The sequence below is a fragment of the Oratosquilla oratoria genome, chromosome 20 (genome assembly GCF_046742065.1).
Source record: "Oratosquilla oratoria isolate Oo_2021 chromosome 20, ASM4674206v1, whole genome shotgun sequence".
Classification (NCBI taxonomy): Eukaryota; Metazoa; Arthropoda; class Malacostraca; order Stomatopoda; family Squillidae; genus Oratosquilla; species Oratosquilla oratoria.
The window spans coordinates 43,049,562-43,062,091 of record NC_134796.1 but is presented as its reverse complement, the minus strand read 5'-3'; the positions used below and the strand labels follow the sequence as shown (position 1 = coordinate 43,062,091).

At 39.6% G+C, this 12,530-nt stretch overlaps 1 protein-coding gene across 5 annotated transcripts in view; it reads right to left on the bottom strand.

Moving 5' to 3' along the window:
* LOC143036501 (oxysterol-binding protein-related protein 3-like) overlaps positions 1 to 12,530 on the bottom strand; it is a 107,735-nt gene that overhangs the window by 20,143 nt on the left and 75,062 nt on the right. The gene's annotated exons all lie outside the window — the stretch shown is intronic.

Sequence of the window (12,530 nt, the reverse complement as noted above, 5' to 3'; positions counted from 1 at the left end):
CCAGTCACACTGATTGCAAATTTCCATCAAACAAAATACATACAAAAAAAAAAATTAAACATCAATATGGTGTACTTGTACTATAAAATAAATGTCAAGAGCACTCTTAAAAGTTCTACATTTTGTACCATTGTTAATGAATGGCCACCACCCCCTTTATACCCAAAACAATTTGGTTTTTGCTTTGGAGCTGTCTTTGGGAATAATATAATCAATGTGAATAGATGAAAGGGTAACATGGCCTGAGATGCTCTTTCCTATATAATTTTATATATCTACATTACTCAAGAGTATTTAGCGCCTACCTCTTGTGGCCACACATTTGTGACGAAAATGTAAATGCATTTTCTCGGGTGAAATTATGTAGATGGAATGTATCTGGCAACCCCCTGCTCTTATGCTGGGCAAACAAAGTGGATCATGAGGGAGAACACAGCCAGTTTTTTCCACACTGCCATGGGAAGAGCATTTTCAAGTAACCCCTCTCTTCCAGAACATATATTTTTTCACATAGGTTTTCTTCACTTCCCTATGCTCTGTATCATTACCATGGGCCCTACAAAGTAAATAGCTAAAAATGCAATTGCCCAAGTTATTGGACTAAAGAAGGCAGGCCACAGAACTAAAGAAATCAGTGAAATGTTGAAGGTGGCCATGTCCAAAGTCAAGAGATACATGATGCAATTTTGGGAGGAAGTAGGGCTGGATATACCATCACAGAAACCTACGATGGGGTGTCCTAAGAAGACTTCTCAAAGGGTTTTGAACATCAAAGTGTACTTTAGAGTCAAATCCACTAACAACAGCAAAACCTCTGAAGGAAAAGTCTTCTTAGGACTCCCTGTCCAGGGTTACTGGGATGGTATCTCCAGCCCTCCTCCCTCCTGAAATTGCACCATGTACTTCTTGACTTTGGACTTGGCCACCTTCAATATTTCACAAACTTTTTTAGTTCCATGGCCTCTCTTCTTTAGTCCAATGATTTAAACAATTATTTCTTTAGTTAATTGAAATTGAACCAAGTACTTCTTGACTTTGGATTTGGCCACCTTCAATATTTCACCAATCTTTTTAGTTCCATGACCTCCCTTCTTTAGTCCAATGATTTTAACAATTATTTCTTTAGTTAATTCCTTTGTTGGGGCTATGGTAATGATACAGACCCTAGGGAAACAAAGGAAACCAGTATGAAAAAAGGCAAGTTCCCAAAGGGAGAGGATACCTGTAAATGCTCTTCCCACAGCAGTGTGGGAGTGACTGGCTAGGTTCTCCCTCATATTCTACTCTGTTGGCCCAGTGTGACAGTAGGGGGTTGCCAGATACATTATATTTACATAATTTCACTTCAGAAAATACCTTCCAATTTTAATCATGAATATGCAGCCCTAAGGAGTAGGTGTATACTTTTGACGAGTACTGTATATACTAATAAGGTTCTCCCCCTTATATGGGAGGTAACCAGCTGAAGCATGTACTCACCTCCACCCCTCCCACTCCTACCTGTCGCCTATTTTCTTGAGGATGAAGGGTTATCTTTGTCCCCTGCCTAATGCCTAGGTCAGAGGCACTATAGCAGGACACAACCCATACATAGCAAATAAGTATAATTTAACAGTGAAATGAAATCCCCATTAAAATGATTAAAAATATGTAAAATAAATTCACGAACAACTACCAAGAACCAAGAAGACTAATGATAACTGCTGCCTTGAGCTTCACCAACTGGAAACTTAGTTCCTCTTTCAACTACTGTGTGTTGCATCAGTGTCAGGCTGCTTCTGTCACTGGTCTGCAGTAGGGGGCAGTCATGAGCTATAAGCTCTCCTTATGTGAAATGGTTGACAAAACACAAATGAATGTGATAGCGAGATCTTGGGCCCAGTCTCAAGACTAAGGTATCACCCCTTTGGGGCTTCATGGAGGTGGGTACTGAAGGGAGGGTAGGACGGAAGGAGGTAGGTAGGTAGAGAGAAAGAGAGAGGGAGAGAGAGCAGAAAAAAAGATAGAGATAGAGGGAGAGGGAGAGAGAGAGAGAGAGAAAGAGGGGGAGAGAGAGAAAGAGAGAGGGGGAGAGAGAGAGAGAGAGAAAGAGAAAGAGGGGGAGAGAGAGAGAAGAGAGGGGGAGAGAGAGAGAAGAAGAGAGGGGGAGGGAGAGAGAGGAAGAGAGAGGGAGAAAAAGAGAGAGAGAGAGAGAGGAGAGAGAGAGAGAGGAGAGAGAAAGAGGGAGAGGGGGGAGAGAGGGGAGAGAGAGAGGCCTTCCTGACTTCTCTTTTTGCAGTACCACCAAAACCAGATATCAATCACTAAAATCAAGACTTTGCCTAATTTCTTTTCATGAATGCTTAACAAAAATTGGGACTTCATTATTTCTAGCTGGGAACTACAATCGGGTTCTATAAGAATTAGCACAATGCTGGGACTAAGAAATTGAATAAACAAGTGTACTCTAAATTAGCTACGGAGAAAATAAAAAATATGAAAGTGTGACAAATATTCAAGGTTATATGAACCAAAAAGTAGGAAATATAAATACATCTACAATTACATTAAGACATGATCAATGTACCAAAATCAACTGGAGACAAAATCAAACGAAGATGACATGTGTAGACTGAAAAATCCAATGGCTAAAGTTGATCATAGCTTGGCTCAATATAAACACAAAATATATCATAATTTTACCACAATGGTACAGTGGCTTCACAGAACAGAAGAGGCCAAGCTTCCGATCTCCATGAGGTTACCATTAAATGTGTGCACACACTTCTCCAAGATTCTTATAAAAAAAAACTTGCTAAAATCAATAGCCAACCATATGAATGTAGGATCTGTAAATGAATACTAATAACAGAAATAATAAACCATATCAACTGCTACTTGTCAAAAATAGTGTGTGCAACAAGCCACTATATCTAAATGTAAATTGCAAATTGACTTTTGACTTCAAACTACTATTCTAAATATTGTGTGCAACCAGAGTGCAAACAAACTTTTCAAGACTTCTACAAAATATCTATGTGAGCAGTAGTGCTAAGATAATATCATACAGCAAAATTAGTGATTACGACTGATGTGAGACTGGGCTATAAAATTTCTCCCAATGTATTTACAGCATGCCATGAGTTGGTTTCCAGGTTGCTAAAATTAAGAATGGATAAGTATTATGATGAAAGGGAATATTCTACTTGTGAAACTTGCATATAACGAGGCTCTAACTTCACGAATAATGGAACAAGTAATATTCAATGATACCAAAAAAGCCTCAAAGATTTTATATATATATATTTTTTATAACAATTGTTGCCTAGAGTTTTGCATTGGGGAAATCCACACTGCAACAGTGCCTCATAACCCCAGGCTGTTAGACTGCTGTGTGTGTTGCATTTGTGTGGGACTAGGTTACTGGCTTGCTGTAAAAGAAGGGGAGCAGTAACCAGCTGTCAATGCTTTGAGAGAGACAGAGGCAGGGAGAGAGAGGAGACAGAGAAAAGGAGAGGGGGGAATGAAAGAGAGAGGGGGACAGTAGGAGGGAGAGAGGGGGGAATGAAAGAGAGAGGGGGACAGAAGGAGGGAGAGGGGGGAATGAAAGAGAGAGGGGGAATGAGGGAGAGAGGGGGGAATGAGGGAGAGAGGGGGGCAGGGGGGGAGAGAGGGGGGCAGGGGGGGAGAGAGAGGGGAGGAAGGGAGAGAGAATGAGGGAGAGAGGGGGAAGGAGGGCGAGGGGAGAGGGGGAAGGAGGGGAAGAGGGGGAAGGAGGGCGAGGGGAGAGGGGGAAGGAGGGCGATGGAGGGCGAGGGGAGAGGGGGAAGGAGGGCGAGGGGAGAGGGGGAAGGAGGGCGAGGGGAGAGGGGGAAGGAGGGCGAGGGGAGAGGGGGAAGGAGGGCGAGGGGAGAGGGGGAAGGAGGGCGAGGGGAGAGGGGGAAGGAGGGCGAGGGGAGAGGGGGAAGGAGGGCGAGGGGAGAGGGAGAAGGAGGGCGAGGGGAGAGGAAGGAGGGAGGGCGAGGGGAGAGGAAGGAGGGAGGGCGAGGGGAGAGGAAGGAGGGAGGGCGAGGGGAAAGGAAGGAGGGAGGGCGAGGGGAAAGGAAGGAGGGAGGGAGAGGGGAGAGGAGGGAGGGAGAGGGGGAAGGAGGGAGGGAGGGTGAGGGGGAAGGAGGGAGGGAGGGAGAGGGGGAAGGAGGGAGGGAGGAAAGGAGGGAGGGAAAGAGACAGAGAGAGAGAGAGAGGGAGACAGCAAGAAAGCAATGTAGAAAGAAGATACAGGATGAAAGCGGGGAATATATATACGCTGTATGTATGATTCAGTCTGACATCGCAAACTCTTCCACTCTGAGAGGGTTTGGATGGTGCTTCCTTATGAAGGGCTTTTTGAAGTTGGGAATTTAACGTCGTTTGCCCTTACTATGAACATGCTTGTTCTCAGGCAAAACTTGATCTATCTCTGCCTGAAGTAGTGATATTAGAACTCAGCTGGAGAGCATCCCAATGTACATACATACATATATATATATATATATATATATATATATATATATATATATATATATATATATATATATATACAGGTTTCCCCCACTATACGATTGGGTTACGTTCCTGTAAACCAGATCAAATAACGAATGATTAAATAGTGAACTTAAGTTTTAATAGGATTTAATTTAATAGGGAGAGTAGCCTTGGTCTAGCCTATATTGAGAGATATATAAAAAATTTCCACACCATCCAAAGAAGTAGTGTTATGGACACATTATTATTATTATCATTTTATTTTTTTCAGCTTGATCCACACACAACCATTTTCCACTCACCCGTATCTTCAGTCTTCTCCCTTCCTTCCTCAACATTCCCCTTTCTAAATGCCCCTTTAACCCCATTCATCTATCCATATATATATATATATATATATATATATATATATATATATATATAAACATATATATGCAAAATTACCACAGAAGAAAAGAAACTTGAAGATAGCAAGTACTTTCATATAATCACATCCTCAGACACATTACATAATTATACAAAAGTACTGTCTTCCATTTTTTTTTTCCTGTGGTAATTTTGCATACTTTGTTTTATGGTGATGTGAAAGCCCAGTTTGGACAATTTCTCTCTACTTCCATGAGGTTGGTAATAGATTTTAAATTGGAAAACAAAAAATTATTCTCCGATGTCCATCTTGCTGGACCACCACTTAAAGGTAATTGTATTTGTCCCCACCTGAAATGTTACTGAATGTACTCTAATATTCATAAGTGTGTGTAATCATAACTGATGATACAGGTTCTTTTAAGAAGTTAAGAGATAGTTTGGTTCATCTGATGAAAGTGACAAAAGGTCACGAAAACTATATAAAAATATGTACTGCACTTTGATGAAAAACTTTTTGGGAAAAAAAGTAACATCATGTAAAGTTTGTTACCAAAGCACCTGAAACATAATATTCATAAACAATGTATAATCCCTTCTAAGAGTACATGTCTGAAAATTTACTAGAAACTTGTTAACTTTAGGATATTACACAGGTGATAAAAGAGAATAAAACAGATGTGGTGAGAGCAAGCTATTAGAAAAGATAAATAAACAAAAATAATATCCAAGTGAACCCAGTGTGATGGTAAGCATAGCAGAAAACAGCCAGACAAGAAGATAAGACAGAAAAGTTGACAAAGGTAACAAGGCAAACTGGCAGTCTGGTGAGTAATAAAGAAAAGCTGGAAGAGGACTTCATTCAATTGGATTCCAAACGTCTGATGCTGTAAACTCTGATATATTTGGATTAAAAGTGAGAGTACCAGTAAAACAAATTACTTTTCTGGCTACCCCAGCACTACCTGGATCATGTCCTTTATGCCATCATTCATCTATCGTAACCTAATATAGCTATACCTAAATAGGGTACTCTACCTCTGTCAATAAAAATGCGTTCATTACATTACTACACTTAAAGACAATATGCTATCAATCAATCTGTTACCCTAGGTCACTCTGCAAGAAGTGATAGAGAGAAGAGAGGGAGAGAAGAGCAGAAGAAAAGGTTACGTATGACTTTGTTCTATCTAACTGTAATACACATGAACAGAGCTATGCTCTTGGGTTCCTATTTGTTTCCAGTAATCAAACTTTCCTTTGAATTCATCTGTTTCTTTACTGGACTCTTTTCTCATTTGGGCTCTTCTGCAAATGAATGTACCTGCATTAATAATAACATTTCCTTATGTCCTTGAAGCACCTTGCCTTTTTTAGTTTCATCTCTTGGCCTGTTATTGCTATCCTGACTCATGTATGCACGAAGAGTTCAAACTGGTCTAATTGATGGTATCATACAAGACTTATGTGACCAAAAGGTGTATTATCTTGATATTATATCTGTTTGCAGTCCAATTCCAGAATAAAAGAAAGAAAAAGAAAAAATTATACACACATTACTATTGAAGTGAAAATGTAGCACTAATATATCCTATTCACATCCCAGTTTCCCTCTCATCTTAGATCTAGCACTAATAAATCTGTTAATCTGCCTACTCAATTTAAGATACTTACAAGCCTTGTAGTACTAAACTGGATAAAACAATCCAACTGGTCCACCTCCAGATATAAAAGAGTTTACTTGTACATGTGAATGAACTCCACTTGCTATGGAAATCTAGCACTGACAAATCAGGTCTTTATGCACAACAATTTCTGGCAAGCAGAAGGGTGGTTGACCATAACAAAATAGGGTTGAGGGAAGGAGGAGCAGGATTTGATCCTACTGCTCTCCTAATTTTTGCACTTTATTCGCTGAGCTACAAAGCCAAAACAGGCTCGGCAGGCCCACTTTCAACAATGCCTTCTATTTCTATCCAACATTTCTTTTCAGTCTGCACATACTTCAAATACAATCCATTTCCACTGTTTGCATATCACTTCACACTCTTTCACCCTAACAACCACTATTCAATCTTGTAAAACTTCATTATCATCAATTGGGGCCATATGCCAGGGAGTGCTTTGCTTCACTCGCATGCCAGCGCACATCCCCGCAGTCATTCCAAGCAAGCTTCCATGCAGTCACCCTTTCTACTCCACACAACTCTCAATGGGTTTGATCAATTTGCCATAACCGTGAATTCTGTGCTGTACTGACCATTTCTTGTCAATTTCATACCAGTCATCCATAGGAATTCTGCAGCATTTTTTCTTCTACTAATGTACATACATATATACATACACATATACATGAATAATAATTGTATTTATAATTAGGTAAATACATACCAAAAGCCCTTTTCCCCCTTACAAGATGGGTAGCCAGGTCAAATTACACACCCACTCTACATGCACCCAGAACTCATTTGTCACCCCTTCCGCCTTAACACCTCAAGGTTGAAGGGCCATCCCTGTCCCTCGCCACATAGCTCTGGACAAAGGCAATGCAGGAAAACAAAGTACTTCCACAGCAGGACCTGACAATGCTTCATCATATTACTGACTACAACACTTACACTTGGGTATCTAAACACTCATAATTGACATTCTCAATACAATCACACCCTTATCACCTCCCCACTCTTTTCTTATTTTACTTCTCTCATTATTCATTTAATTTTGTACACCTCCAAACAAATCTACAATCCCACTTTGTTATACACCCCAATCAGCACTAATTCCTGTCAATTTCATTCATTTATTTTCACTGCCCTCCCCCTCTCTTGCATTCATCCCCCCCTCCCACAACAGTTTCAGCACTCACGACATGGTTACTAAGTCTGCTTCATTCATTAACTACTCTATTGGTAACACCAGTTCTTGCCTATTTCCTCCTTAATCCTAAATTTCTAAAATCTATATCCATTTCTACAAGTCCTGCCCTGATCCATGGGTAGTTTGAGGGGGTGGAAGAGTCCCCTTTCTATATTTTTGAGGTATCCCCTGACTTGGCCAACCCCCTTACAATACAGGGGAAAGGTCATGTATGCATTTCCTACCAATACCATTACATTTGCTTTGCTACATTACAATATAAACTTTGCAAGCTCTAGCCTGTTCCCATCCTACACATTCACACAAACTGTCATAAACCTCATTTATCCATTGTCTTACAGGTTTCCAAGACCAACAAACACCAAATACAGTGGGCTTCCATAATGGTTCTATGTTATAGAATTACATAAGAAGTAGTTTTCTGAAGTAAAATTAAATCTGTATAATTAATTAGCTGAAATTTGAGCAACAAATTGCATTTAGACTGTATCTGCTATCTGATTCAGTTTAATGTATCAAACTCCCCCTATCAGGAGGCTTGGACAGTGCCCCTTACAGCAGACTGCGTAGCATAGAATTTAATTAACCATGCCCTTGGTCCAACTCGCTGGTGGCAAAATTTGAACTGCCATCACCTTGACCTCTGCTGGAAGTAGTGATGTTCTAACCCATTTGGCCAGCGAGCTTCTGCTATCTATTTTATGTATTCTCCATTTTCTATATTGCTTTTATTTGGGTAATGGGTGGGGCTTGGAATGAATTCACACAATAAACTATTTTGTTAACAAACAAGGCTCTGAATACTACACTAATCTTTCACATCCTATACTTTAACATTTCCCTTTTGTTCCCACCTTTTATTTTTAAATTAATTCATTTACCTCATTCTCTTTAGAAATTTTGAGAAAAATATACCTTCTATATCTTTCCTCCTTCCTTTTTTTTCTGGGTAAAAATGTTTCCCATTTCATTTCTCACTTTCATCTCCATTTTCACCAAGACTTTCTTGCACAGTTTGCTTCACACCAACACTTATCCATTTTCCTTGAATAGCTCTACGATTTTCTCTTATATGTAAACATACATAAGTATACATGTGTATATACGTATACAAACACATATATAAGAATATATATGTACATATATCAAAATATCACACATACATGTATACAAGTACATACCTACCTACCTACACACGCACACACACACATTTACATTTACACACACACACACACACTCACATTATACCATGCACAATACTGTGACAAGCGCAAAAGATTAAAGGCAACATAACAGCATTTACTTAACACTTACTCACATCCTCACTGTCAGCAACTTGTGGAAAAACAGGAGTATTGGTCATAAGTTTCAAAATGTATTTCTGGTTGATAAATAATTATGGGGTTACGTGTGCCAGTATTCTAAATATTTCAATTACCATCAAAATGCAACATGGGATCAAAGACTGAAATTCAACAAATATTCTACATGTAGATAAAATTAAATACTAACTTCATAAGATTAATTAAGGGCCACTTTCATATAGGTCATGGGAGGCATGTTAAATAATAGGGATTGAACACTTTGTCAATAGTATCCAGCATGTCTTCAACAATCTTGAGATCTAAACCTAAACAAAATCTCAAGAAAACCCATAACTTGCCATACATGTACTATTGCATATGGTTGACCATCTATTTATAAAATAAAGAATAACAAAAGGAGAACAAGGTATTACATATGACTTTCTCTGTGGAAAACTGTACCATTCACTAAACTTGATCAAAATATTTTTAATATTTCAATCGAGTCTATGTTGGATAAACACATAAGCAATATGCTGTAATACCTGTCAATTGGTTACTGTTTGGTTGTATTATTTGGTTATACGAGTGTTTGTTTACAATATTTTCCTATAATTTCTTTTCCATATCTGATCTTGTTCCTCACTGAAAGGTCCCTTATCAGCATATCTAGCCGTTATAACTTGTCCCATTTATTTAAACACATCCAACTTTTATTTATTAACATCAAAATATTTTCAATTCTGCTATCAACTCATTCAATACTGAAATGCATGCATTATAATTAAATACTGGATACTTGCATCAAGTCTCTCATAAATATACAATTCATGAGAAAACATTCAAACATCTTAGTCAATTTTCAAATTGTGTTGAAGAACTTGCATCAATTAATGAGCTATGGTAGCATCCTTTTGTATCTTCACAAGCAAGATTCTGTAACTACAGAGAAAAAGTATATTCCAAATATGTACTGGCTAATGGTGCATACCATATGTCAGTGAGAATTTTTAAATGTAAATAACTTTGAAAAATCTTACTTAAGTAGGGCAGAATTACAATGTTTGTTTGATTAAGATTATTCCACAGCTAAATAATAGTGTATATAGTTTGTTGGTAAGAGAGGTAGCCAAAGTCAAAGGCATAAATCCACTCCCACCCATTTCATCCCCATATACTCCACTCCCATTCACATCCCTCCCTCCCTCTTTTTTGGCTCCTCCAGGATGATGGGTCATCCTTGCATCTCGCCCACTGCCCTGGGTCAGAAGCAATGCAGCAAGATACAGCACATCCACAGCAAGGCCACTTCATTTAATCAGTGACCCTGCTCTCCATCCCCTTATGCAGAAAGACAGAAGACCAGGAGAAATCCCTTTGGGCTGCATCAAAATATCATTCACACATACTCCCTCACCTCCCCCATCCCCCCACCCACTCCCTTCCATGCATCACAGCATCATCCATACACAACCATTCTCCACTCATCCCTATCTTCTGCCTTCTCCCTTCATTCCTCAACAGGCATTCCCCTCTTTCCCAATGCCTCTTTTACCCCATCCATTCATCTCATCCTTTTTTTGCCCTTCATGTTCACTCCCTCCACCTCTGCCTTCCACACCTCTTTCACTAGTCTTTCTTCACTCATTCTTTCCATATGTCCAAGGAGAGTCACAAGGTGTGCAAAGAACAAGGAGGACGGAAGGAAATAGAAGGAAGGGTAGTGAGTGGTGGGATGAGGAAGCAATGAAGTTGTAGAAGAGAAGTTAACTTACACAGATTGGTTACAAAATAGGACAAGAGAATCATATGAGAGGTACAAAGAAAAGAGAAGTAAAGCATAAGATAAAGGAGGCAAAGAGGAGAGCAGATGTGAAATGGGGTAAGAGTATGACAGAAAATTTTGAAAGTAATAAAAAGATGTTTTGGATGGAAATTAAGAGAAGAGGAGGTGAATCAAGTAGAGAAGAAAAGGTAAAAGGTGCAGATGGAGAGATGATAATGGAAGAGATGGCAATATGAGGAAGATGGGCAAAGTATTTTAGAGAGTTGCTAAATGTAAAGGAGGATAGGGAGGGAGAGGTAGTTGTAGTGGGAAATGCTATGAAAATGACAGTGACGAATGAGGAAAATGGGGGAGAAATAAGGAAAGATGAGGTGAAAGCAGTTATTAAAATGATGAGAGCAGGTAAGGCACCTGGGTTAGATGGGTGTCATGCAGAGTGTCTACAAAAAAGGAGGTACAGTGATGGTGGACTGGCTGGTGAGGTTGTTTAATGTTTGTCTAAAAGAGTGTAGAGTGTCAGAGAACTGGAGTAGTGGATATATAGTTCCACTTCAAAAAGGGAAAAGAGGACAAATGCGAGTGTAGTAGTTTCAGAGGAATCAGTTTGTTGAGTGTAGTTGGGAAGGCTTATGGGAGGGTTTTGATTGAGAGGGTTAGGAGAGGAACAGAGGGAGTAATTGGTGAGGAACAGTGTGGGTTTAGGAGAGGCAGGAGTTGTGTGGATCAGAGTTTTGTGGTAAGGCTATGTTTAGGAAAAGGTAAGGATGTTTCTTGGGCCTTTATGGATTTGGAAAAGGCTTACGATAGGGGAGACAGGAAGGCACTGTGAGTATTGCAGATATATGGGATAGGAGGAAAACTGTTAACTACTTTGGTATGATGACGCCTACGTAGTCATCATGAGGTGCAAGTGGGTAAATGAGGATACCAGTGTCGGTGTTTTGATTATATATTTTATGTAGTTGTTTGTGAGTTACCCCCGGATTCTGTGAACTGATTTGATCACGTTTTCTGTGTTTATTATTACTCAAGAGTAAAAGAGAATGAGTAATACAGTAGTGCCTTTATATTTTACAATGTGAGTAGTGTGGTGAATTGTACAAATGGCAGCCAATGCTGTGCATGAGAATATGACTCATACTGAAGCAGTTAAGAGCAGTCAAGAGTTTTTATGACAGTAGTAGAGCCTGTGCTAGAATTAGAAATGGAGAAAGTAAGTGGTCTGAGGTAAAGGTGGGACTTTGCTAGGGTTGTGTTATGTTGCCTTGGCTGTTCAATTTATACATGAATGGGGAGGTGTGAGAGGTAAATGCAAGGGTAATGAATTGGGGATTGGAGATGGTAAAAGAAAATGGAGAAAAATGGGAGATAAATTAGTTGTGACACTACTCTTGTAGCAGGATCAGAGGAGGGATTAAGGAAGTTAGTGATGGAGTTTGGGAAAATGGGCGAATGAAGTTGAAGACAAATGTGGGTAAAAGTAAGGTGATGAGATGTACAAGGGGAGAAGATGGCAGCAAATTGGGAGCAAGTATTAAGGGAGAGAGACTGGAGGAAATGCACAGCTTTAGATAGTTGGGCGCAAATGTGGCGGGGAGAGGGAGGAGTGGAGAGGGAGGAGTGGAGATGGAGGTACAATGTAGGTTGAGAGAAGAAAGTAAATGACTTGGGGGATTAAAAGTGTAATGAGAAAT